This window comes from Tenrec ecaudatus, chromosome 6 (assembly GCF_050624435.1).
Source record: "Tenrec ecaudatus isolate mTenEca1 chromosome 6, mTenEca1.hap1, whole genome shotgun sequence".
NCBI lineage: Eukaryota > Metazoa > Chordata > Mammalia > Afrosoricida > Tenrecidae > Tenrec > Tenrec ecaudatus.
In genome coordinates this window covers 145,069,850-145,094,210 of record NC_134535.1, presented here as the reverse complement: position 1 = coordinate 145,094,210, position 24,361 = coordinate 145,069,850, and the positions used below count along the sequence as shown (strand labels likewise).

At 39.1% G+C, this 24,361-nt stretch overlaps 1 pseudogene; it reads left to right on the top strand.

Moving 5' to 3' along the window:
• LOC142451697 (small ribosomal subunit protein mS35 pseudogene) overlaps nucleotides 1-21,826 on the top strand; it is a 33,179-nt pseudogene extending 11,353 nt beyond the window's left edge.
• Nucleotides 21,827-24,361: the final 2,535 nt, after the last annotated feature.

Here is a 24,361-nt window from a genome sequence, read left to right as displayed (position 1 = left end):
TCACAGAATTTCAGGGAAGTGCAGAAATTATTTATCTCTCTGCTTTCTCTACAAAAGTAATTGTTATAGACAAAATTCTGGTGAAGTCAAACCCTCAGAATTCCTTATGGGGCCTCCAAGCGTTGGACCTGATGAGACAGCAGCAGGTTGCTTCTTGTGATTTTGGAACAGATCAGTGGGTCCCGAAAGGCAGATATGAGGAAAGGTGTAAACTTCAAACAGGTAGCTCAGGGGACCTTGTGTTAGTGATGAAATCGTTTTACATCTTGATTGTGGCAGCTGAATACAGGACTCTAGGAATGTATCTAAATTAACAACCCTAAACATTCAAACCAATGAATTTTATGTAAATAAATGAATATATTTTACATAGTAACAGCTAGAATGGTATTCATAATTCTTTTCTAATTCACTGTACTACGTTTATCATTCTCATCCCTGTATCATTTCCCAGGCACACTGCCATGCTCAGAACTTGTTCTCAGAAGGCAAAGCATTAAAAGAAATATGAGGCAAATGAAAAACTTTAAACAGACATTATTAATTGTTAATAACTCATGACTGACACCAAGTGTGTTTTTAATACAATACTCTTAAATACTTTAAGTACATTCCCATTGGATAGATTGTCTAAAGTCTCCTGTGTTATAATTCACTTACTATTCAGATAAAGAGATAAAGTGACTATTAATGTGCCTTTGCCATAAATAATTAACCTCATTATGGGGGAAAATGGGAAAGCTGGTTTAAAAAATGGTTCCTCTAATAGTAATTGATATTTATCCTCCCTGTCTCTCTAAGTACTAAAAGCTGCTCATAATACTTAGTGCTGTCACTAAGAGAAAAAGGACTTAATCCATCATAATTTCACATGACGTATATATGGATTGTAAAGTGGGAAGTCCTCTTTTGCTCTTCCTAGAATAGTAAGCTTCCAAAAAATCGCTCTGCAAAGATTCCCATGCAAGCACCACTTTCTCATGTCTTGGCTTAAAGGAATATATCCTTCACACTATGATTATAAATCAAATCCCCATTTATTTAATCTGGCCCTTGTGTTATTCCTTAACAGATTTCAGAGATTTTTTAAAAAGGATTCAGATCCCTGTACTTTAAAGTCTCTTCAGTGATACCAGCCTCTATTTGCCCTATAAAATAGCCATTTCCCCAACCTCTACTGGGATGAGGGTCTGGATGGAGTCATTTTACCAATAATAACACAAATTTCAATGACTCTTGTGCTCATCTGCTCATAGGCAATCATGTGTCACCTGTAGAGACTCATCTTGTGGGACCTGGAACCCTCTTCTACTGGTAGATCCACAGGGGAGCTTGTGAAATATAGATTATTATTCAGTTTATCTGGGGTATGAAGGCAAATCATCGGCAAAAACTGAGCAAACATCGTCATCTCTGCGATTCTGACTCCAAGCCAGAATTGAGAGGCATGGTTATACATGGTTTCATTACCGGAGCTGATCGCGCCATCATTCTCCCAGGGAGTAACTGCTGGATTTGAACTGCCAACCTTGCAGTTAGCAGCTCAATGCTGAATCCAAAATGCTTCTTTGGTATTTGCTTACTAAAAATTAGCACTCATTATTTTCACTTAAAGATCTATTGACTGAGCTGAAAAGAGAAGCTAAAACTCCATTCCAAGATGTCAAAATAGTTTACGATGTTTAAATTATTAATAAGCTGCAAAGGATTTTACCAACTCGAGCTTTGTCACTTTCTGTAGGCAGGTGATTCATCTTAGTTCATGTTTTTATTTAGTCATTTTCTTCCTTTCATCCCCCGCTTCCTGAGAGGCACGGCCCCTTCTTGAATGTGTAAGCTTTAGAATTTTAGCATTAATACCTACAGATGGCCATTTTGAATTTACTGTCACTTGCTCTTCACTTAAAACTAGGCAGGCATAAAAGGAGTTATGATCTAGTAGTCTCAGGTATGATACTGTGAACAGTCATACCTAAATTTGCTCTGTAGAAGACATTTCACTAAGGATGAACAAGTTTATACTTGTAACAACCCTTTAAAGTAGTACTGTTGTCACCCTCATTCTACGTATGAAAAAACTGAGCCATATAAAACATATAGAAATTTAACATACCATATATACTCTAGTATAAGATGACCCGGATAACTACCAAGGTACCTAATTTTTACCACAAAAACTGCACTAAAAATGTGCTGAAAAGCTTGGTTTATACATGAGTAGATATGGTATATATGAACTTTAACAAAATATGTGAAAAGCATTTGCCTTCCCAAAGAGCAGACTCTTTATACATTCCCATGCCTGTTAGAAAACTATCATTTGGAATCATTTTGTAAGCTAATGGGCTGATTCGGTGAGTTTTCAGATAACTGGACACCCCTGGCTAGGGGTAGAGCCAAACCTGTCAATCAAGTAATAGCTTGATGATACCTTCTTAGCTTTCTGTGCTTTTGTATAAGAGAAAGGGACTCTGGAAACTACCCTCTCTCTGCCACTTTGCCTTCCTGCTTGCTGGGATTGTGCTGTGCACCCTGTGAGTGGTGCGCGCCCTGCCATATTTCCAACAATTCTACTCTGTACCAACCAGCCTGTGATTTTCCTGATTCCCAGTTCACTAACCTGCAGCTCTGTGCATCTGAAGAGGCACCTATGGACAAACATCAGACTTCAGGTTTGCGTTGGACTGGGCTTGGATACCCTCTGCATATAGAACTACCTCTTGATATAAAACTCTTTCTTATACACAGATAAACATCACTGGGTTTATTTCTTTTTTAATCTTTTATTAAATGTTTTATTAGGGGCTCATACAACTCTTATCACAATCCATACATACATCAATTATATAAAGCATTCTTTGCCCTCATCATTTTCAAAGCATTTGCTCTCCACTTAAGCCCTTTGCATCAAGTCATCTTTTTTTCTCCCTTCCCTCCCTGCTCCCCCCTCCCTCATGAACCCTTGATAAATTATAAATTATTATTTTGTCATATCTTGCCCTGTCTGACGTCTCCCCTCACCCCCTTTTCTGTTTTCCGTCCACTAGGGAGGAGGTCACATGTAGAGCCTTGTAATCGGTTCCCTCTTTCCAACCCACTCTCCTTCTACCCTCCCAGTATCATCACTCACACCCCTGGTCCTGAAGGTTTCATCCGCCCTAGATTCCCTGTGTTTCCAGTTCCTATCTGTACCAGTGTGCATCCTCTTGTCTAGCCAGACTTTCAAGGTAGAATTCAGATCATGATATTGGGGCAGGGGCGGGGAGAGGAAGCACCATCAGCTTCCTTCATCACATTTGCTTATGCACCCATTTGTCCTCAGTGATCATATCATGGAGGTGTGCACGCAATGATATGATTTTTGTTCTTTGATGCCTGATAACTTATCCCTTCGGAATCTCATGATCACACAGGCTGATGTGTTCTTCCATGTGGGCTTTGCTGCTTCCGAGCTGGATGATGGCGTCTATGAGAACTGAACATTACATTCTGTATGCATGATCCCTCTTTTGATCAGGTTTTTTATTCATAGTCTTCTATGAAGCTTAGATCAAAATGGCAATTTATGGCTGTGTGGCAAAGAAGGTAGTTGTTTAAGGAGACACTAGGCACATGTTACATAGCCGCCTCCTACTCTTGACTCTCCTCCTTTCTCTGTGGTTCCAAGCCGGGCGGGGGGGGGGGGGTTGCTTGTCGAATGTTGGGTGACTCCTTGCAAACTGTGAAGATGCCAGGTACTATGCTTCAAATTAGGAGTTGGCTAGAAGCACTAAACGTAATATTCGGCCAATTAACTGGTATGTCCCATGAAAACATTACCCTCAACCTCCAAATCGCACGAGCTTTTGGTTGTACATCAGCAGCTACTTTTGGTTATTGTAAATGCGTGTCACCCAACCTATGCTAACTCAGCTTTTTACTAGGGTACCACTTATTGCCGCAATGACAGCAATTGGCTGTGCAACTTGACCCTTAGCCAACATGGTATTTCTACCACAGTGAACGCTCCCCTTCCCCCCACCCCCCACCCCTGATAACTAGTAATAGACTTTGTTCTCTCTACCTTCGCCTGTTTCTGTCTTTTTAAGAGGATCATAGACTATTTGTCCTTTTGTGACTGCCTTATTTCACTCAGCAGCCTGTCTTTCAGCTCTGTATTGTAGCATGTATTCGGACTTCACTTTTCCTACTGATTGAATAGAATCCCATTGTGTGTGCATTTTGTTTATCCATTGATCTGTGGATGATGATCTTGGCTAGCGTGAGTAATGCTGCAGTGAACATTGGTGCACATATCTGTTGGAGTCTCTTCAAGCCTTTAAGACCCCAGATGCTATATCTTTTGATAGCCGGGCACCATCAGTTTCTTTACCACAATTGGTTGTTCACCCGCTTTGTCTTCAGCAATTGTGTTGGGAGGGTTAGCATCATAGAATGCCAATTTAATAGAAGAAAGCATTCTTGCATTGAGGGAGTACTTGAGTGGAGGCCTAATGTCCTTCTGCTACCTTAATACTAAACCTATAAATATAGACACATAGATCTATTTCCCCATCCTCATATAAATATATTTACATATGTACATGTCTTTATCTAGACCTCTACAAATGCCCTTTGCCTCCACTGGGTTTATTTCTCTGGACTCCTCAGCCTTCCACACCTAACATTAACAAGGGTAACAACCACCCTTTCAGTATCACAATGTAGTCCTATTTCAAGGATTTTCACGGATACTCTATTTATTTATTTTCCTTGAAAGGATTACCAACATCTAATAAGGACTATGACTCACCACCTGATAATGTGTTTTCCTAATGATGATTGATGACAAAATATTAAGCATCACTTTCTCATAAATGTCTTGATTTTAGTTGCCATATCCCAATCCCTTAATCAATGTTTGTTTTCCCTTAATCTCTATAGTAGTCTAATAATATATTTATATAGTCCTTAGGAAAAAATGAACTTCTTAGCTCCTCATCCTGAAGCCATGTGGTAGTTCCATAATTTCATGTCAACTTGAAGCTATATAAAAGGTAGTAGTAGTATTCAAACTGTTCATCGGGCCACAGCCTACTGGTGCCTCCTTGCGGGCATGGACTTCTCATAAGGAGGACCTGGGAATCTCCCTTGCAGACTGACCATGATTGCTACCAGGGCCACTGCCATTGTATCTACATGGCTTTACACCTACGGGCCAGTGATCTTCCTTCATTCTGCATCATTGCACGCAGCTATGTGGGTCTGAAGAGGGACTTGTGGACTAGCATCAGACCTATGGACTTGAGTTGGACTTGGCTGGGAAGTTTCCTCCATATATAATTACTTCTTGTTATAAAGCTCTTTCTTACATGTATGTGTCACTGGAATTGTTTTAACCCAACCCAGCAGATGCCACCTTGCTTTGACCTCTTCCTGCTTTTACAAATTTTAAGCTCCTTGCGAATGGGCATACTATGTTCTACTGCTTATATTTCCCCCGAGTCTCCTAATTCCCAAATGCTTTCTTGTTCTAAGAAGATAATAAAACCCAAAATACAAATCCTACTTTGATTAAGTCCATTCTCACTCGCAATGACTCTATATAGGGTTTGCAAGGGACAGATAGCCTCATCTTTCTCCATCTGAGCAGCTGGTGGTTTTGAACTTGTGGTTAGCAGTCCAACTGTTAGTCAAGAGCCCCATCAGACAATAGAAGGCCACAATAGGGAATATTGGGACCTTCGATGCTGACATTTCATCTTAGGTACTTTAGACTTTTATTGTGAGAGACCAGTCCCTGGAAAGGGGCACCATGCTTGGTCAGTGAAAAATAGAAAGACCTTCTCAAAGATAGATTGATGCAACAAACATAACAATAGTCCTGAGCATGGCACAGGACCAGACAGTGATTTTTTTTGTTGATGTTGTTTGTTTGTGGTTGTTGTTGTTATTCTATTGTGCACAGGATGATTGAATTAGAGCAGATTCAATATCTCCTAACTATGACATCATCTTGTCTAAACTTTGCCAGTAAAAATCGATCAATTCTTGATCTCTGTCTTATTAAATATATTGTCCAAGGTGCAGCAAGTTGATGTATTAAGTATGACAAGACTTCATTTGACATGAAAATACAAAGAAAAAAGTTTAACTTAATTAAATCTAATAGTAAATGAGTCTGGATTAGTTATCAGGAACTACACTATGTAGTCATGACAGAAAGAGAAAGCTTAGTTCCTGACTTCTGGATTTATATCACACTTTTAAAAATAAAATGCTTTACAAGAGGATTTCTAAAAGTTCATGGAACTACCTGGTGTACCAAGACTTGCAGGTGTCCTAGAACTATGGCCCTGTGGGCCACATGAGACCCACCAAGGACATTTATCCAGCCTGCCGTGTATTTTTGCCCCATTTGCTTTTTTACTTCAAAATAAGATATGTGCAGGTGCATAGGAATGTGTTCATAGTTTCTTTTTTTAAAACTATAGTCTGGCCCTCCAACGGTCTGAGGGACAATGAACTGGCCCCCTTTTTAAAAAGTTTGAGGACCCCTGCTAATGCAACATACCGGCATGAAGCTGATTGGCCCAATGTCAACTACATGTACCCCACTCCCTCCCCCCAGAGGAATCCACTTCAGAGGACAGGCCTGAGGCTCCAGTTCAGGGAGAGGGACACATCTGATCAGAGCACACAGGAGCAAACACAGGGAAGGAGAGAGCGAACACATCCTGGCCCACCAAGCCCCGAGGACAATATTCCTGCTCAGAACAAACTATGCACAGAAAGGACCTTAGGGCCAGCCCCTTTGGAGAGGAGGAGGCAGGGGAAAGGAAGTGGGTGATAACAAACCCAGGAACAAGGGAACAACAAGAGATTAAAAATTGATGGTAAGGAGGGTGTAGGATACCTGGTAGGGCTTGATCAAGGGCTGTGTAAAGGAGAGGAGTTACTGAAACCCAAACAATTGAAAGCTGAGCGTGATAGTAGGACAAGACAAAAATAAAAGGAAATGGAAGAAATAACTAGGAGGCAAACAGGCATTTATACAGGTCTAAAAACAGGCATGTACATATGTAAATATATTTACATATAACAATAAGGAAATAGATCTATGTACATATATTTATGTGTCAAGAATTAAGGTAGCAGATGAACATTGGGCCTCTAATCAAGTATTACTCAAAGCAAGACCACTTTGTTCTAATAATGTGGCATTCCATAATGCTCACTTTCCTGACACACTGAAGACAAAATGGGTGCATAAACAAATGTGTTGAAGAAAGCTGGTGGTACCTAGTCATCAAGAGATATAGCACCTGGGTATTAAAGGTTTGAAGATAAACAAGAAACCATCTAGCTGAGAAGTAACAAAGCCCACATGGAGGAAGCACACCAGCCTGTGTGATAATGAGGTGTCGATGGGATCAGGTATCAGGCATCAAAGACTCAGAACAAAGAATCATAACAATGTGAATGAGGGGCAGTGTGGAGTGGAGACCCAAAGCCCGTCTGTGGGGAATTGGACATCTCCTTATAGAAGGGTCACAGGAAGAGACACGCCAGTCTAGGTGCAGTATAGCACGGATGGAACATATAACTTTCCTTTAGTGTTGTAGTGTTTCCTATCCTCCCCCCCACTATCATTACCCCAAAACTACCTTACAAATTCAGGTAGATCAGAGCATGTACCCAGGTACAGATAAGAGCTGGAAATACAGTGAATCCAGGACAGATAAACCTGTCAGGACCAATAATGAGAGTGGTGATATCAGGAGGGTAAGGGGAGAGTGAGAGGAGAAAAGGGGGAACTAATCATAATAATCTACATATAACCACCTCCCAGGTGGATGCTCAACAGAAAAGTGGGTGAAGGGAGACATCCGTCTGTGTAAGACATGGAAAAATAATAATAATTTATAAATTATCAAGGGTTCATGAGGGAGGGAGGGTAGAAGAGGGAGGGGAAATGTGGAATTGATACCAAGGGTTTAATTAGAAAGAAAATGGTTTGAAAATGATTCTGGCAACAAATGTGCTTGATACAATGGATGGATGGATGGATGGATGGATGGATGGATGGATGGATAGATGGATGGATGGATGGATGGATGGATGGATTATGATAAGAATTGTACAAGCTCCCCATCAAGTGATTTTGAAATAAAATTTATTCCTCAATATATGTACCATCAAGGCCAAGAAGTGTCTTAATGTAAGTGTACATAAACAATGACTCCAGCCCTTTAGTCCAGCCATAAGAAGTGAGGTTCCTGGGAATTTATTCATGTCAATGCAGTCTTTTAAAATCATTAACTGGAAAAATGGGTATCCTTTGAGGTTTCTGAAAAGTTAGGAAACAAAAGGCACTCAGGGATTTTGAAGTGGAAGCCCAATGATTTCCCATCACAGCTCTCACAAAAAGTGCCTTGCTTGATTAAAAAAAATGAGAATGCGCATGTTGTGCTAGAAAAGGACTCTTTGGTGAAACTTTCTCAGGGCGGTTTTCTGCTACAGCTATGGTGAACTTTCTCAAAACACTCTAATAATAAGAAGAAGTTATAGGTCTTCTGTCCTCCAGAAAGTCACCAAACAGAAATAGTAAAGACAGAAATAAAACACAGACGGAAAGAAAACATTGAAGAAGGAGGTTGCTGTGTGGTTGTAAATGAGGGTTTATCCAACTCAGTATGTGAACGCATGGGATCGAATTCATGTTGATTTGTATTGTTCCTGATTAAGAAGTTGATGCTCAAACCTCATGACCAGTGCTGATAGCTATCACCCACTACCACCATTGTTTGTACTTAAGTACAACTGTAGCCTATTTGGAAATTAGTCTTTTCAAGAATCCTTGCCAGCTAACAGATATTTATAAATCGAGCATGTCATCGCCTTACCCACTCATATTTTCTCAACTGCCTCAGAACACGTACTTTCAGTTTCCTTATTTTCGTTGTCACAAAGTTCGGGCTGCATATGGCTACGCTAGTTGATCTTGTAACCTGCGCTTTCTCAGGCATGTGATGAGAAATATATTGCTTTTTCTCGAGGTGTAAACACTCAAGTATGGTTTTTGGCATGTTTTCCTCCCCAAGTTCAATTCCACAGGTTTAAACATAAAAATAAATGTATGCTTGAACGACATTTCACCAAAGAGGACATTCAAAGAGCTATCACACACATGAAACGCAGTTCGGCCCCATCAGCCATGGGAAAGAAGCAAACTCAAACCACGCTGAGGCGCTATTTTACTCCCATCAAGATAACAAAGATTTTAAGAAAATAAAAAAAGACAGAGGAGAGTAAAGGTTGGTGAGAATGTGGGGATATTATAACTTATTCACTGCTGGTAGGAATACAAAAGGACACTGTCATTATAGAAAAGAGGATACAAGTCTTCAAAGAAATAAAAACAGAGCTAGTATATGACCCAGCAATTCCACTCCTAGATAAATATATCCAAAATAAAGAAAGCAGCAACTCAAACAGAAAAGTAGTGTCAGTTTGTTTGGGCGCTATTCCCAATAGTGGACAGGTAGAAATTACCTAAACGCATATCAATAAAATGTAGTACTTATAACCCTGATGGAATACTACTCAGCTGGTAGAAGAAAAGAACTTTTGATGCATGCTCCAGTGGGGTTGGATCTTGACGATATTATGCTGAATATAATAAGTCAGTCAAAAAAGGACAAGTATTGTGGGACCTCACTTATTTCCAAGGACCTCTGGTGGAACTTTGGAATAAGCTCTAGACTGCTACCTCAAGGTCAGGGGGCAAATCCATCAGCTGATCTTTGGAAGAAAGATGAGCTGTCTTCCCCATAATGATATGTAGTCTTGGAAACCTGATTAGTAATTATAAGTCAGAATAGATTTGAGGACGGTGAGTAATTAAAAACAACAAACCCCATAGTATAGAAACCAAAGAGGACTAGTGTCTGTCAGGGTGGAAGAAAGAGGTGAAAAAATTGCATTGATTAAGGATATGGCTGCATAGCCTATTCTTGTAATTTATATCCATAAGTTATACAGCTGTAAAAGCCCCACTTGGCAAAAGTTGCATGTCAGAAAAACTTAACTACAACAATAAAGTAGCTGCCGAGATTATGAACAATCAAAACTTCACAGACTTTGATTCCTTGGCTTGGAGATAAAAGGTCATGGTTTCACCAGACATTCCAATTAATCGGTCCAATAACACATCTAGTGCTTGTGACGGTCAAGCTTTAAGCAATCTATTGTACCTGGGTGAAGGTAGAGATGAAGGGCAACCTATCAATCAAGTCACAGACTGATGACACATCCTTGGGATTGTAGTCTACTCTTTGTATAGATTGACAGTATATAGTATGTGTGAACCATCTCACTTCTATTGCTGGATCTGGATTTTTGTATCATCTTAGACCTCCTGTTTTATCGCCTGCCTCTCCAAGGAACTATCATTGGGCTGCTGACCTTGACTTCTTTGGGCCATCCTCTGATTCACCAAGCTCTACATCTACAAGCCTGTGATCTTTCTGCTTTATCTTCTTGCTTCCTGTTCATCAGCACCTCCTGTGACATGTATCAGGAAACCTCCAGTTTTTATCTGAATCATGGACTTAAACCAGTCTGGACTCACCCACTTCTACAACTGTTTGAGCCATTTCTTGATATAAATCTCTTTCTATGCATACAGATACAAGTCTCACTAATTTTGTTCCTCTGGAGAGTCCAACCTAATACGGTGCTGATGCTCTGTCACCTAGTTCAATGCATAGTGCCTGGAGACGTAAAAGCTTTCAGTTACTCACCAAGGGACAAAAATTGATCTCTATTTACCTGGAGCAATAGAGAAAAAAAGAGAATCAGAGATAAAAGTAAGATACGGACTATGTGGATAATTTCCTCCAAGAGCAAGTATGTTCTTTTGCACGAGACCAGAAGAACTGAATAGTACCTGCATACTTTAACTGGACATTTTGATGAAATATTCTATAGAAGAGACCTAACAGAAAATTCAGAAGAGAATTTCAAATGTTAATGAATTCCAGGCTTCCTGGAGCCTTGGGGATTGGGGGACCCTTTAAGCTACTGCCCTCAGCTAAGCTTTATCCAAAAATAACCCCTAGATTATTTTTTTAACTAAACAACTGTTTAGGTAAACTAGTGAAAAAATGACCTTGAGCATTATGTTCTTTCAACAGCCCTTTTGATTTTATGGGATCAAAGCAATAGCAGTAGCTCTAAAAATTAGATCGGAGCATCAAGTGGCAGCGACTTTCTGTTAACGTGGAAGACTTGATCCCAAAAGGCTGGTGAGCAGGGTCACACAATTCAAAGAATGCTATCAATGTCGCTAAGTTGCATATGTAAAAAATGGTGTGTGTTTTATATTTTATGGTCTTAAGGAAATGGCACGGGGTCTTATCTGACTGCTTTAGCTGTAGAAGGGGAAAGGAGAATGTAATATTGTATATGAATAGGGATACTTTCCATGAGGTAAAGGTCAGACATGCCTCCCCCCTCCTTTACCTTATTCTGACACCAACCATCCCTTTACCCGCACCCTGCTGCTCTGCCAGATTTAATAATCTGTTGCAATTGTCACACAGAATTTATGGACAATAGACTTGTGATTACAGAGTTTAATAGGGAAGCTAATATGTGGAAAACTAACACTGAGGGAGATATAATGAGGACTATACTCCCTAACTTATAACAGAGAGAACCTGGAAAGCTAGTATTCCACAGTAAAAAGCCGCCACTTTGGTAAGTTAGAGGTAAAGTCCAAGTACATTATACTGCTTTAAATATCATTCCCACAGATTCTCCCCTAACAGCTCTGCTGCCTTAGAGTGAGCACCTGGCTGATTTTATCTCCGTATAAGAGCAGATAGCCTTTTGTTCTCTCTTCCCACGTGTCACCCAGTCACCCTCATACCTTCCCCCAATGCAGGTATTAGGTTTTTTCACCTGTGTGCTCAGGGGCCTTAATGTAAATACCACCCACCTTGTGATGCATGTAACTTCTGAGTATGCATGTCCTATGGCTACCTAACTATGTCCCAAGATAGTAAAGGTTCTCTCCACCCAGTTCCATGTGGTCCATCAAGAGGAGCCGAGGTGAGCACGCTAACACAAAATGTGTCTGACTCCTTTATTTTACTCTCTCCTATATTTCTTATCCTCTATGAGTTTACCATAATCTTTTTATATTATCTCCATACAATTGCATCTACAATTGCGTCCAATTGGTTATTGGAGGCTGGTTTCCTATGACACTAATAGGTTACAAATCATGGTCAGAAATGTTAAGGATACAGTTCTTTTGTTCACAGTTCAGTGCTTCTTGTCAGGACATCACTCTCTGATCCTTGGCTTTTAAGCCCTTGGCCGCTGCACTGCTCCAGAAAATATTGCATAGCTCTTTTAGTGCCAAAGGACAATACACTTTGCTCTCAGCTTCCTGCCCAAAGACATTCCGCTTTACTCATTCACTGCTGTTCTGCCTCATGATCGCGGATGCAGTCACCATTTCTGTGTACAGGCATTTTTGTGTACAAGGATCATGGCTTTTCTTCCCTGATGGCTGTAGGATTTTCTCCCCTTGCCTTTGAACTGGTTCACTTTATATCCAGTGGAATGACAAAACTAACAAATCCCTCTGAGTTCTTTCTTTATTTGCATGCATCCACCCTGACTTTGGGTGGGATTACAAAGACGATTACAATGAAAAGCCATACCAGGTCATTTCACTTCACTGAAATTCTCAAGAGCAATAACATTTTTAAAAATTAAACATTGAAAATATATAATCAACATTAAATGAATCAATTGGCTTGGGCTAAAGTATATAGGCAATCATTTATGGTGGTGTAATGCATATTTTTCATTGTGAAAAGATACTAGTTTTGATAAAGTCTGTACTTTCTGCTATGAATTATAATCACTGTTAGCAGAAGACACGCTGAAATACTGCAAGTGACTAGGTGGTACAAGTGATTCCTTTTGTGAGACAGAAATCACTTGTATCTTAAAATCTCAGATCACTCACTTTTACTTAACTTTCCTAGGAGGCCCTTGCTCTGATAACCCAGAAACCAGCAGTGCACACATATCCAACCTAGCAGGCAGTGAGGATGCTTCTTTAAATCAATCCAGATTACCACCTGGACAGACATTATCATCTCACCAGAAATTCAGACACATCTGTAGTTACCCCAGAAGAACATTAAACAGAGATATGTACTTACAATCCCAGCAATGGCCTACTCTTCAGACAGATAGTGAGAATTCCAGTGCAGTCAGATTAGCAACCAGTGGTCCGCAGGGTCTGTTAAATTGGATTCTCTAGGAAAGCAAAATAAGTGATACTTATATAGATATATGAAAAATAAATATCTGCCATGAAAATGGTTCACAAGTTGTATGAGCAGTAAGTCCACTGCACTTCAAGTTTGTGGCTCAGATGTTAAGCTAGAGGATGTCCTAAACCATGTAAGTGATAGAGCCTATGGACAAAGTAGCAAGAAGATGAAGTAGAAAAACCACAAGTTTGTGGATTTCAGTAGATTAGGCCTGTGGCTAGTAGTCAGATGAATTCAAGAATGACAGACTCTGATGGTGATCAGGGTTGACAGGCAATATGATAAGCTATTGATATCTCTTAGGGTCAGCAGACAATATGGCAGGCCATTAGTTCAAGAATTAGAGATTGACTGAACATATATGAGAAAAAAGCCATCAAGAAGAATGAATCTCTCCATAGTATCTACTTAAACATCAAGTAGGCCAAGCGACTGAGCATCCTGGCCCAGCAAAGGTGACACAAAATCTATCAGAGACAACAGATACTAACACATCACATTAAAATCCAGACAAAAGGGTTTCAGCAAATGACCAAATTAAGGAACAAAAAATCTACTAGATGAAAAAATAGTAATGAAACTACTTGATAAATAATTCAAAAGACTAGCACAGACAAAACTATGGAAAACACAGACAAAGCAATACAAGAACTCAAGAAAACATTACAAGAACTAAATGACAGCATAGGTAGATAATTAGGAATTATACAGAAGAAGCAACTAGGATTCCAAAAGATTAACAATAAAATTTCAGAATAGATAATTCAATAGAAAAATACAGGAGTAGAATTGAATTGATGGAAGATAAAATCAATGAAATAGAGGACAAAATTCTTGCTACCAACTTGTTTGAGAAAAAATCAGGAAAACCAAATAAATACCTAAATAAAAATAAAAGGTGAATACAGAATAAAGAGAAGTTAGGACTTATGTGGGACACCATCAAAACAAACATTTTACAAATGATTGTCATTCCAAAATAGGAAGCAAAAAAGAAAATTATTGATATTTGCTAGCAGAAAACTTCCCTAACATCATTTTGATAGGCTGTTTTCTAGAAAGTCAAAACCACAACACTGATATATGTATAAGAAAGAATATATGTGTGTGTGTGTGTTTGATATATGTATGTATCAAGAAATAATTTTATATCAAGAATGCAGCCAAGCCTATCCAAGTCAAGCTCATGAATCTAATGCTAATCAAAGCCCACTTCAGACTCATACAACTGCTCATGGATGAAGTAGGAAGGTAAAGGTGGGAGATGGGATATCACAGGTTTGCACAGAATCACAGGAAATTCAGGATCCACATGAATATGGCAGGGCATTGACACCTACCACAGATGGCAGGCCACAGGGGCTGCCAACCCAAAGCCAGATACACAACCCAGGCAAGGAAGAATGAAAAGAGGGGGGAAAGAGAAGTCCTCAGTGTCCTCTTATTAAATCATCAAACTACAACCTGATTGAGAGGTGGGACTCCATCCCTAACTCTGCACAGGCACTTTAAATTGACAAAAATTGAAACCATCACACTCATGCAAGTAAAGGAAACATCCATCCATGAAGCTCAGTAAACCATACACACAAAATGATAGCATTAAGCTAATACCTATAGATTATTATTGTAAGATAATATTGAGACCAGCTCTTATTTTACATTACGAAAGGGGATAGATGGGGAACCTGATCAGCAATGAGAAAACTTATATACAAAGGGATAGCCAAAAATTAGGGTATGAGGATCCCTGCAGTATAGACATTCCAAGGCCCAGACCTTTATTAGGGACAGGCTTAAATACTTTCCCTGCACACAGCCTCCAACACATGACAAGTTTACATACAAAGGGACAATTCACCATTTGAAGATTTAAAAGGAAGCATTAGCACATCAACGAAGTTATTCCTACATGGGAGGGATAGATGAAGTTGGCAACATAAAGTCTGCAGACTGCTGTCTTCTGAAGCTTTAATCAGGTAACAAGAGGCAAGTGTCTGTTTATCTCAAACCAAAAGCTCCAATGGCTGAGATATCAGCATTCTCCCACAGGCCATGAACCATGAAGGTGGTGCTCCTGTGTCATTTACCCAAGGGGAAAATAACTTTGCTCTCACAAATTATGACCATAAATTGCTTAAATGCATCAGTAAAGAGACAGAGTGGCAGAATGGATTTTTATAAACAACCCATCAACGTACTGTCTACAAAAGAATAATGTTAGACAAAGAAACATAAATAAACGAAAACTTAAAGGATGGATAAAAATATATCAACAAACAACCCCCCCCTCCAAAAAAATGAGTGGCAATATTAATCTGTTATAAAGTAGACTTTCAGCTTAAGACACCATCATAAAAAGTAAAGATATTATATAATAATTAAAAGGTCAGTCCATCCATTTATACAGGTCTGTACACATGTAAATATATTTATATATAATGATAGGGAAATAGATCTATGTATATATGTTAGTATTAAGGTAGCAGATGTACATTGAGCCTCTACTCAAGTACTCTACTCAAGTACTCCACACAAGAACACTTTGTTCTAATAATCTGGCATTCTGTGATGCTCACCTTTTTCCCACTATCATTGAAGACAAAATAGGTGCATAAGAAAATGTGGTGAAGAAAGCTGATGGTGCCTGACTATCAAAAGATATAGCATCTGGGTCTTAAAGACTTGAAGATAAACAAGCAACCATATAGGTGAGAAACAACAAAGCCCACATGGAAGAAGCACACCAGCCTATGTGATCATGAGGTGTCCCTGGGATCAGGTATCAGGCATCAAAGACCCAAAATAAAACCAAAAAAATCCTATCTATGATAATGAGGGGGAGTGTGTAGTGGAGACCCAAAGCTTATCTATAGTCAATTGGACATCCCTTCACAGAAGGATCACAGGAAAAGATGAGTCAGTTAGGGTGCAGTATAGCACCAACAAAACACAAAATTTTCCTCTAGTTCTGTAAATGCTTCCCACCCCACCCCTCACCCCCACTATCATGACCCCAATTCTACCTTACAAATCCGGCTAGACCAGAGCATGTGCACTGGTACAGATAAGGGCTTGCAACACAGGGAATCCAGGACAGATAAACCCCCCAGGACCAATAATGAGAGTAGCGATACCAGGAGGGTAAGGAGAAAGTGCAAGGAGTAAGGGACAACCAATGACAATATGACAATAATTGACACATAACTTCTTCCAGGGAGACGGACAACAGAAAAGTGGGTAAAGGGTGTAAGACATGACAAAATAATAATTTATAAGTTATAAGCTACAATGGGGTTTATGAGAGAGGGAGGGTGGAGGAGGAGGGAAAAATTGAGAAGCTGATACTAAGGGTTCAAATCGAAAGAAAATGTTTTGAGAATGATGATAGCAACATATGTACAAATGTGTTTGACACAATGGATACATATATAGATTATGATAAGAGCTGTAAGAGCCCCCAACAAAATTATTTTTTTAAAAGGTCAGTCTATCAAGAAGACTTAACCATATTGAATAAATACCGTATGTATGCATATATAAGCTGAGTTTTTCAGCACATTTTAATACACTTATTGTGGTAAAATTAGGTGCCTTGGCTGATGTTTTGGTTGGCTTCTACTCAAGCACATAGGCACATATTCAATGACATTCAATATTTTAAAATCTTGAATACCATTGAAAAAGAGTGTTAGTTCCACAATAATAGTAGGAAACTTTAATATATTACTTTTGATGATGTACAAGATAACTAGCAAGAAATATAACAAAGATATAGAAGGTCTAAATGCTACAGTCAACCAAATATACCTCATAGACATATGTAGAACTACCCAATATGAGCAAAGCATGCATCATTTTCAATGTACATGAATCATTTTTTTCAAAATATACCACATTTTAGGCCACGATGAAAGTTTCAATAAAATCCAAAGCATTGAAATAACATCACTTTCTCAGATCACATGTTGTAAAAGTGGAAATCAATAGCAAGAAGAGCAAGGGGAAAGAATACAATGCATGGAAAGGAATATAACCTTCTTTAAGACTACTAAATAATAAAAGAAAACAAAGATGAAATTATTTTAAATTCCTAGAATAATGTGAACGTGAAAACACAAATATCCAATCCTTTCAGACAGAGCAAAAGCAGTACATAGAGATCAATATCTAGCAATAAACATATATACCAAAGAAAGAAATGAGGCAACAACACTAAAACATTAATCCTACAATTGGAGAAAATAGAAAAAGACCAACTGAAAAAGAAAATGGTCATAAGAAGAAAATAACTAAGAAAGATTAGAAATAAATGAGAGAATAGAAAAATATAGAAAGAATCAAAATCTGGGAACCAATCACAATGATCCAAATATAACCCGTTCCAGAGGGACAGACAACAGAAAAGTGGATGAAGAGAGACATTGGTCAGTGTAAGACACACACAAAATAATAATAATTTATAAATTATCAAGGTTTTGAGGGAGGGAGGGAGAAAAAAAATGAGGAGCTGATACCAAGGATTCAAGCAGAAAGAAAATGCTTTGAGAATGATGATGGCAACATATGTACAAATGTGCTTGGATTGTGATAAAATCTGTAGGAGCCCTCAATAAAATGATATAAAATAATAATAATAAAGAATCAAAACCAGAAGATGGCTGTTTTAAAAGTCAATAAAATTAATAAACCATTGGTCAAATTGACCCAAAAAAATCATAAGGAAAAGTAAATAACCAAAATAAAAAATGAGAAGTAGGGTCCTTCAATGGAACCAACTGAAATAAAAAGGATCACAATAGAACACTATGAAAACATATACCCCCAAATTTGAAAACCTAGAGGAATGGACAGATTTCTAGAATCACACTGCTTACTTAAACTAACCAAAAGGAGGTGGAAAAACTGATCAGACCCAAAATAAGAGGTTGCGGAGGAATTAAAAACAAAAACAAAACCCCAGATGGATCATGTGACTTCTCCAGCAATGCTGCCAAACCATCAGAGAAGGGTTCATACCAATACTATACAAACTATTGCAGAGTATAAATAAGGAGGAAACGATCCAGAATTCGTTTTCTGAAGTCAGCACACTCTGACATCACAACATAAAAAGAAAGTACAAATAAACATTTCTCATGGATAGAGATACAAAAATTTGCAACAAAATTCTAGTCAATAGAATCCAACAGCATATCAAAAAATCCGACATCATGACTAAGTGGGATTCAAACCTAGATTAAAGAAGGAGACATCAGTATAAACTTGTGTTTAGCTTTACAGAGATACAAGTGGTTGCTTACAGAAGTACTTAGAGATTGGTGTAATATGTATTCAACTAATGTGACCCTTTAGTCATATGCCCTTATGGATTATGAACTCTAGCCCGTAGGCCTATATTGTAATCTCATTTTGGAGGGAGTTCTCTGTTACAAGAGTAAGATGAGATGTGTTCAGTCTCCATCTCAGTAGAGGGTGGGAGCCCAGTCACCACCCTTTGTTTAAATAGAATAATGATTAGCCTACCAAGTACCAGATCCTCGGTCTGCTAGAAGACACAAATCATGAGAATCATTACTCTGCACATAAGAGCCATCTCAGAAGCAGAAACACATAGAGAAATCCTAGACCATCAGAAACACACTCAAAATTTCTGTTTGAAGTAGCAGAGGTCAAAATCACAGGCCACAGAGGGTGCAGCAAGGAGAAAATGGCATGGAGGTAGGGAGCCAGGCTGAAACCAGAGGCTGAGGCATGGAGTCCATGAGACATCTTTCTCCCTTGAAGAGGGCGGTGCGTTCAAATTACCAACCTTTCAGGTAGCATTTGAACACTGGAACAACTGCACCAGCAGAGATCTTTGCATATACGGTTGAACAATATAATAAATGCACACACACACACACACAGACAAAGCAAGACCATGAAACAAAGCTCATAGAATAGAAGATGACTTGAAGACAGAAGTCAGTATCATTACAGAACCAATAAATAAATTGGAACCAACGAGGATCGGAAATGACATATGTACTTGAGAATTAATTTTTATTTATAGGAAAAATTTAAGAACAAACACAATAAATGCAGACCTAAAAGATGAGAAATTTAAAGCAGTTGGAAAAAATTGATGAGTAGGACTTCAAAGTAGCAAAATTAAAAATTACTGGTGGTGTTAAAGTAAATGAATCAACAAATATAACCCAAGCAGTGTAATGCCATAAGGGAAATTTTCCCTGAATGAATTGTCTTTAAATTGCATTTTAGAACAAAAAAGTATAGTCTCTCTCATGAAAACTTGACAGAATTTTCAATACTGAAATCTCTCAGGAATAACATATTATGCTCTAAGCAGAAAGAAAACCTTACATTTTTCAGGAAAGAAAAAAGTTAGAATAATGTATGAGGAGAAAATATCAGGCAGACTTCATGATTCTCCAGAAGCATAGAAACAGTGGGTATGTAATTTTGTAATCTTATGTTAATATTCTGCTCCTGGAAAATTTAAAAATAATACATAATAAAAGGGACTTTTCATGACATATCATAAAGGGAATTCTGTCATTAATTCTACTACTCAATGTTTTTTTGTAAATTATTTTCTTGGTCGTAAGAAAGATCTTGTGAAGAACTGGAAACACAGGGAATCCAGGACAGATAAACCCCTCAGGAGCAAAAATGAGAGTAGCGATACCAGGAAGGTAAAGGGAACGGTGATGTAGAAAGGGGGAACCAATCACAAGGATCTATATATAACCCCCTCCCTGGGGGACAGACGACAGAAAAGAGACATCAGACAGTGTAACACATGACTAAATAATAATAACCTATAAATTATCAAGGGTTCTTGTGGGGGTGGGCAGGGAGGGAGGAGAAAAACGAGGAGCTGATACCAAGGGCTCAGTAGAAAGAAAATGTTTTGAGAATGATGATGGCAACAAACATAAATGTGCTTGACTCAATGGATGTAATTATGGATTGTGATAAGAGTTGTACCAGCAGCCCCCAATAAAATGATTTTTAAAAGAAAAGATCTTGTAGAAATAGAATAATCATTGGCCTACCAAGTACCAAGGCCTCTCTCTGAATATGAATATTTACGCTGTACAATTTAAGGAGGGTACATAGCTACTCTCCGGCTTGTCCCATCAGTTTTAGATATAGCATTTGTTTCTGAAATATGTATATGAGATTGTGCATCTTTTGGGGAGACTCACGTAATACCATGTAACTATAGATTAATTTGTTTCTTAGGGTTGCTAGAATTTACTACACTTGAACAAGGGATGACAAACCTGAGAAGGAATTAGTCATAAATATTTTAAGCTTTATGTTCACCGATACTTAACTCTGCTGCTGGAAGTATCAAAGTAGTCATAGACAATAGATGAAAGAATTGATATGGTGGCCTCACCCTAATAAAACTTTATTTGTAAAGCAGACACCCGGTTGAATATGACCATGTGGGGCAGTAACTTGCACAGAACCATAACTTACAGAATCACAACTTTGCCTATATTATGTCAGAAAGACTGTTGAACGATTCATTTGTAGTTTGTACACATTATTGAATTCTTAAGGAAATGGAGAATTTTCAAAGAGAATAACCGTCTTCACGGATGCTGCGTGCCTTCTCTGAGAGCGAGCCAGTGGGAGGCTGTGCCGCGGACACGAGAAGGTATTAAAACTCCTAGAAATGAAAGACTGATGAGAAGACGGGTACTACCTCCTGGGACAGAGAAAATGGCTGTTGACCAAGACGGGCCTGGTGCTTACTCTGTTGCAGGACCTTTTAGACCCCCTGCTGTGCCTCTTCCTCTTCAGTTGGGGGTAATCCAGCAAAAAGGGGAGTGCCCATGGCAAAGGAAGGAAATCTAGAGCTTTTAAGGATCCCCAACTTTCTGCATTTGACACCTGAAGCAATTAAAAAGCTCCGTGAAGCTCTTAACGATGTCTGCACTGAGTGGTCAGCTGCACTAGGCGGGGATGGGAAATGGGAGAAGCATGTTCCCATGGACACCGACACCGCTGACTATGTCTCATCAGGACCGTCGTTTGAAACCCTAAAGCACAAGTAGTGACCTCAAGGGTTAAACTTTCCAGTCTCGATTTAGATGATCATGCAAAGAAGAAACACATTAAACTTGCAGGGGAGCGATACTGCAGGACCACAGATGTGCTCCCCATCAAGACAGAGAGGTCTCCTTGAAAGCAACAGAATTGTGATTAAGGAAAGCATCTGCTAACGGTTTTCTACCATGAATCTTGGAAAACTGAAGAGTGGGAGAAAAATAAGACTGAGGCAGACATGGAGGAGTACATATGGGAAAATAGCCCCCCTCAAAAAAAATGTCCTGGAAACGCTTCTCCAAATTAAAGCTGCCAAGAAGAACACGGAGGTGAACAAAGAACTCCTTGAGAGTAAAGAAGTTGAAGACTACAAAAAGGCTGTTGTCAGTCTCAAGAATGAGGGGGAACCAATACAATAGTAGCACCTCACCCTGCTAAACAGTCATTGCAGGATACCCATCTTTCCAACATGATCACTGAAGACAGACGTGTGTGTAAGCAAACGTGGTGAAGAAAGCTGATGCTGCCCGGCTATCACAAAGATATAGTGTCTGGGGTCTTAAAGGCTTGAAGGCAAATAAGCGGCCATCTAGCTCAGAAGCAACAAAGCCCACAGAGAAGAAGCACACGGCTTAAGTGAATACAAGGTGTTGAATGGACCATGTAGCAGACACAAAGGAACAAAAACAATCATTGTGTGATCACCTTTCTCACTTAATCGCTGAAAACGAAAGTGTGCATAAGCAAGTGTGGTGAAGAAGGCTGATGGTGCCCGGCTACTGAGAGATATAATGTCTGGGGACTTAAAGGCTTGAAAGCAAACAAGCGGCCATCTAGCCCAGAAGCAACCAAGCCCACAGGGAAGCAGCACACCAACATAGGTGACCGTGAAGGGCAGAGACCAGGTCTCTAACAACAAAAGTGGGGTGGTGGTAAGAATCACATCACCGTGAAAGAGGTGGAATGCGTGATGGGGACCCAATGCCCATCTGTAGACAGCTGGACACCCCTTCCAAAGGGGTAGTGTGGAGGAGATGGGCCACTCAGGGTTCAGTGTAGCAACAATGAAACTAAAAACCTTCCTCTAGTTCCTGAACGCTTCCTCCCCTCCCAATCATCACGACCCCAATTCTACCTTGCCTTGCGGACCTGGTTATACCAGAGGATATACAGTGGTGCAGTGCGGATCTGGAGGCACAGGGAATCTAGGACAGACGAACCCCTCAACACCAGCGGTGGGAGTGGCAACACCAGGAGGGAAGGGGGTGTAGAAAGGGAGAACCGATCTCAGAGATCTATGTGTAACCTCCTCTCTGGGAGATTGGCAATGGGGAGGCGGGTGAGGGGAGATGCCAGGGAGTGTAAGATAAGATATAATAATTATTTATAAACTATCAAGGGACCAGGGGTGGGATCGGGGAGGGAGGGGGACAGGGGAAAAAAAGGGAAACTGAGCTGATACCAGGAACCCAAGTGGAAGGTGAATTATGACAATGACGAGTGCAACGAATGTATAAGGGTGCTTTGCTCAATTGATGTATGTACAGACTGTGATAAGAGCTTTATGAGCCCCAATAAAAAGATTTTTTAAAAATAGTAATAATAATAAAATGAAGAACTAAAAAAAAACCAAAGAATGAGGGGGAAATTGAAGACACCATTTCGCAGTACAAGGAATCAGTAAAGAGACTATTGAATTTGGTCTGAAGTTAAAAAAATGCATGGTTTATTAATATTCTTTGTATATCAGTAACTAATTTGATGTAAAATAAAAACGTTTTTTTAATGACCTATAATTCTAATGTCCAACTATAGATGCTATTTAATATTGACATATTTCCTTTTTTTAAGTGTATTGTTTCTCAGGTGACATCTTAACAATTTTACATCTTGGTTTTTTGTTTGGCATTGCATCAGAAGAAATTTCTGATGCAATTAAACTTTTGGTTAACATGACTAATAGCTGTAAAATTCTGTCATGTGCTTGCTTATTTCAAGATGTAATTGTTTATCTCCTGTGTTTTAATATTTGGATAATTTGCATTCTAATGAAATGAACAATTGTACATTTTATACATCTCTAGTTACTTTTTAAGGAGTCCTGACACCATAGAGCTTATACGCTGGGTTGGTAACAGCAAGGTCAGCAGTACTAAACGACCAGCCACTTTGCAGGAGAAAGACCGGGCTTTATAAAGAGTTACAGCCTCAGAAGCCCACAAGAAGCAGTTCTACCTTCCCTCATACAGTGGTCATGAGTCTGAATTGACTCGGTGGCAATGAGCGCGAATTACTTTTTAGGATGCATTCATAGACACAAAATTACAGAGTATGATTACTTGTGAGGCTGTAAATCACCATGCATGATGGGATAAAATTTGTAAAGTTGTATATGTTCATTTTACATCTAGGAATCACTGTCCCCTTCAGAAGAGAAATGCCCCCCAAAAAGTACATTTTGAATTAAATTTTGAAATGTCCATCCAATGCAAGCAGTGGATTACTTAATGAAAAGCAAGTTCGTTTTGCTGTTGTTCTACGGCAAGACATAAGACATTTATTGCTTCAGCATTAAGGCAAGAGAGGTAAACACCACAGCAAATTTCAGAGCATCGTAATTAATCATCGTGGACATTTCATTGTCAGTGAACATAAATCTAAAGGCTAGCACTTTGCCTCCGTGAGAGCTAGGAAACCAGCAGAAACATGGAGAGAGGAATTTGATACTTGTCAGTGACTGATCGGTACTTTTCACTCCTCTTACAAATAAGTAGGAGAATGTTGCACATGAATACCTTCTACCTTGTGATTTATTTCCTTCACCAAGAATTGCTCTCATCTAGCAAAACTGGAGCAGAAGCTTTCTCCCTGCATCTTAGTATAAAAATGCCAAAAAATAAAATGATCTAAATATCAATATAAATCACCCCAGAATGCAACCAGCTTAAAATGAC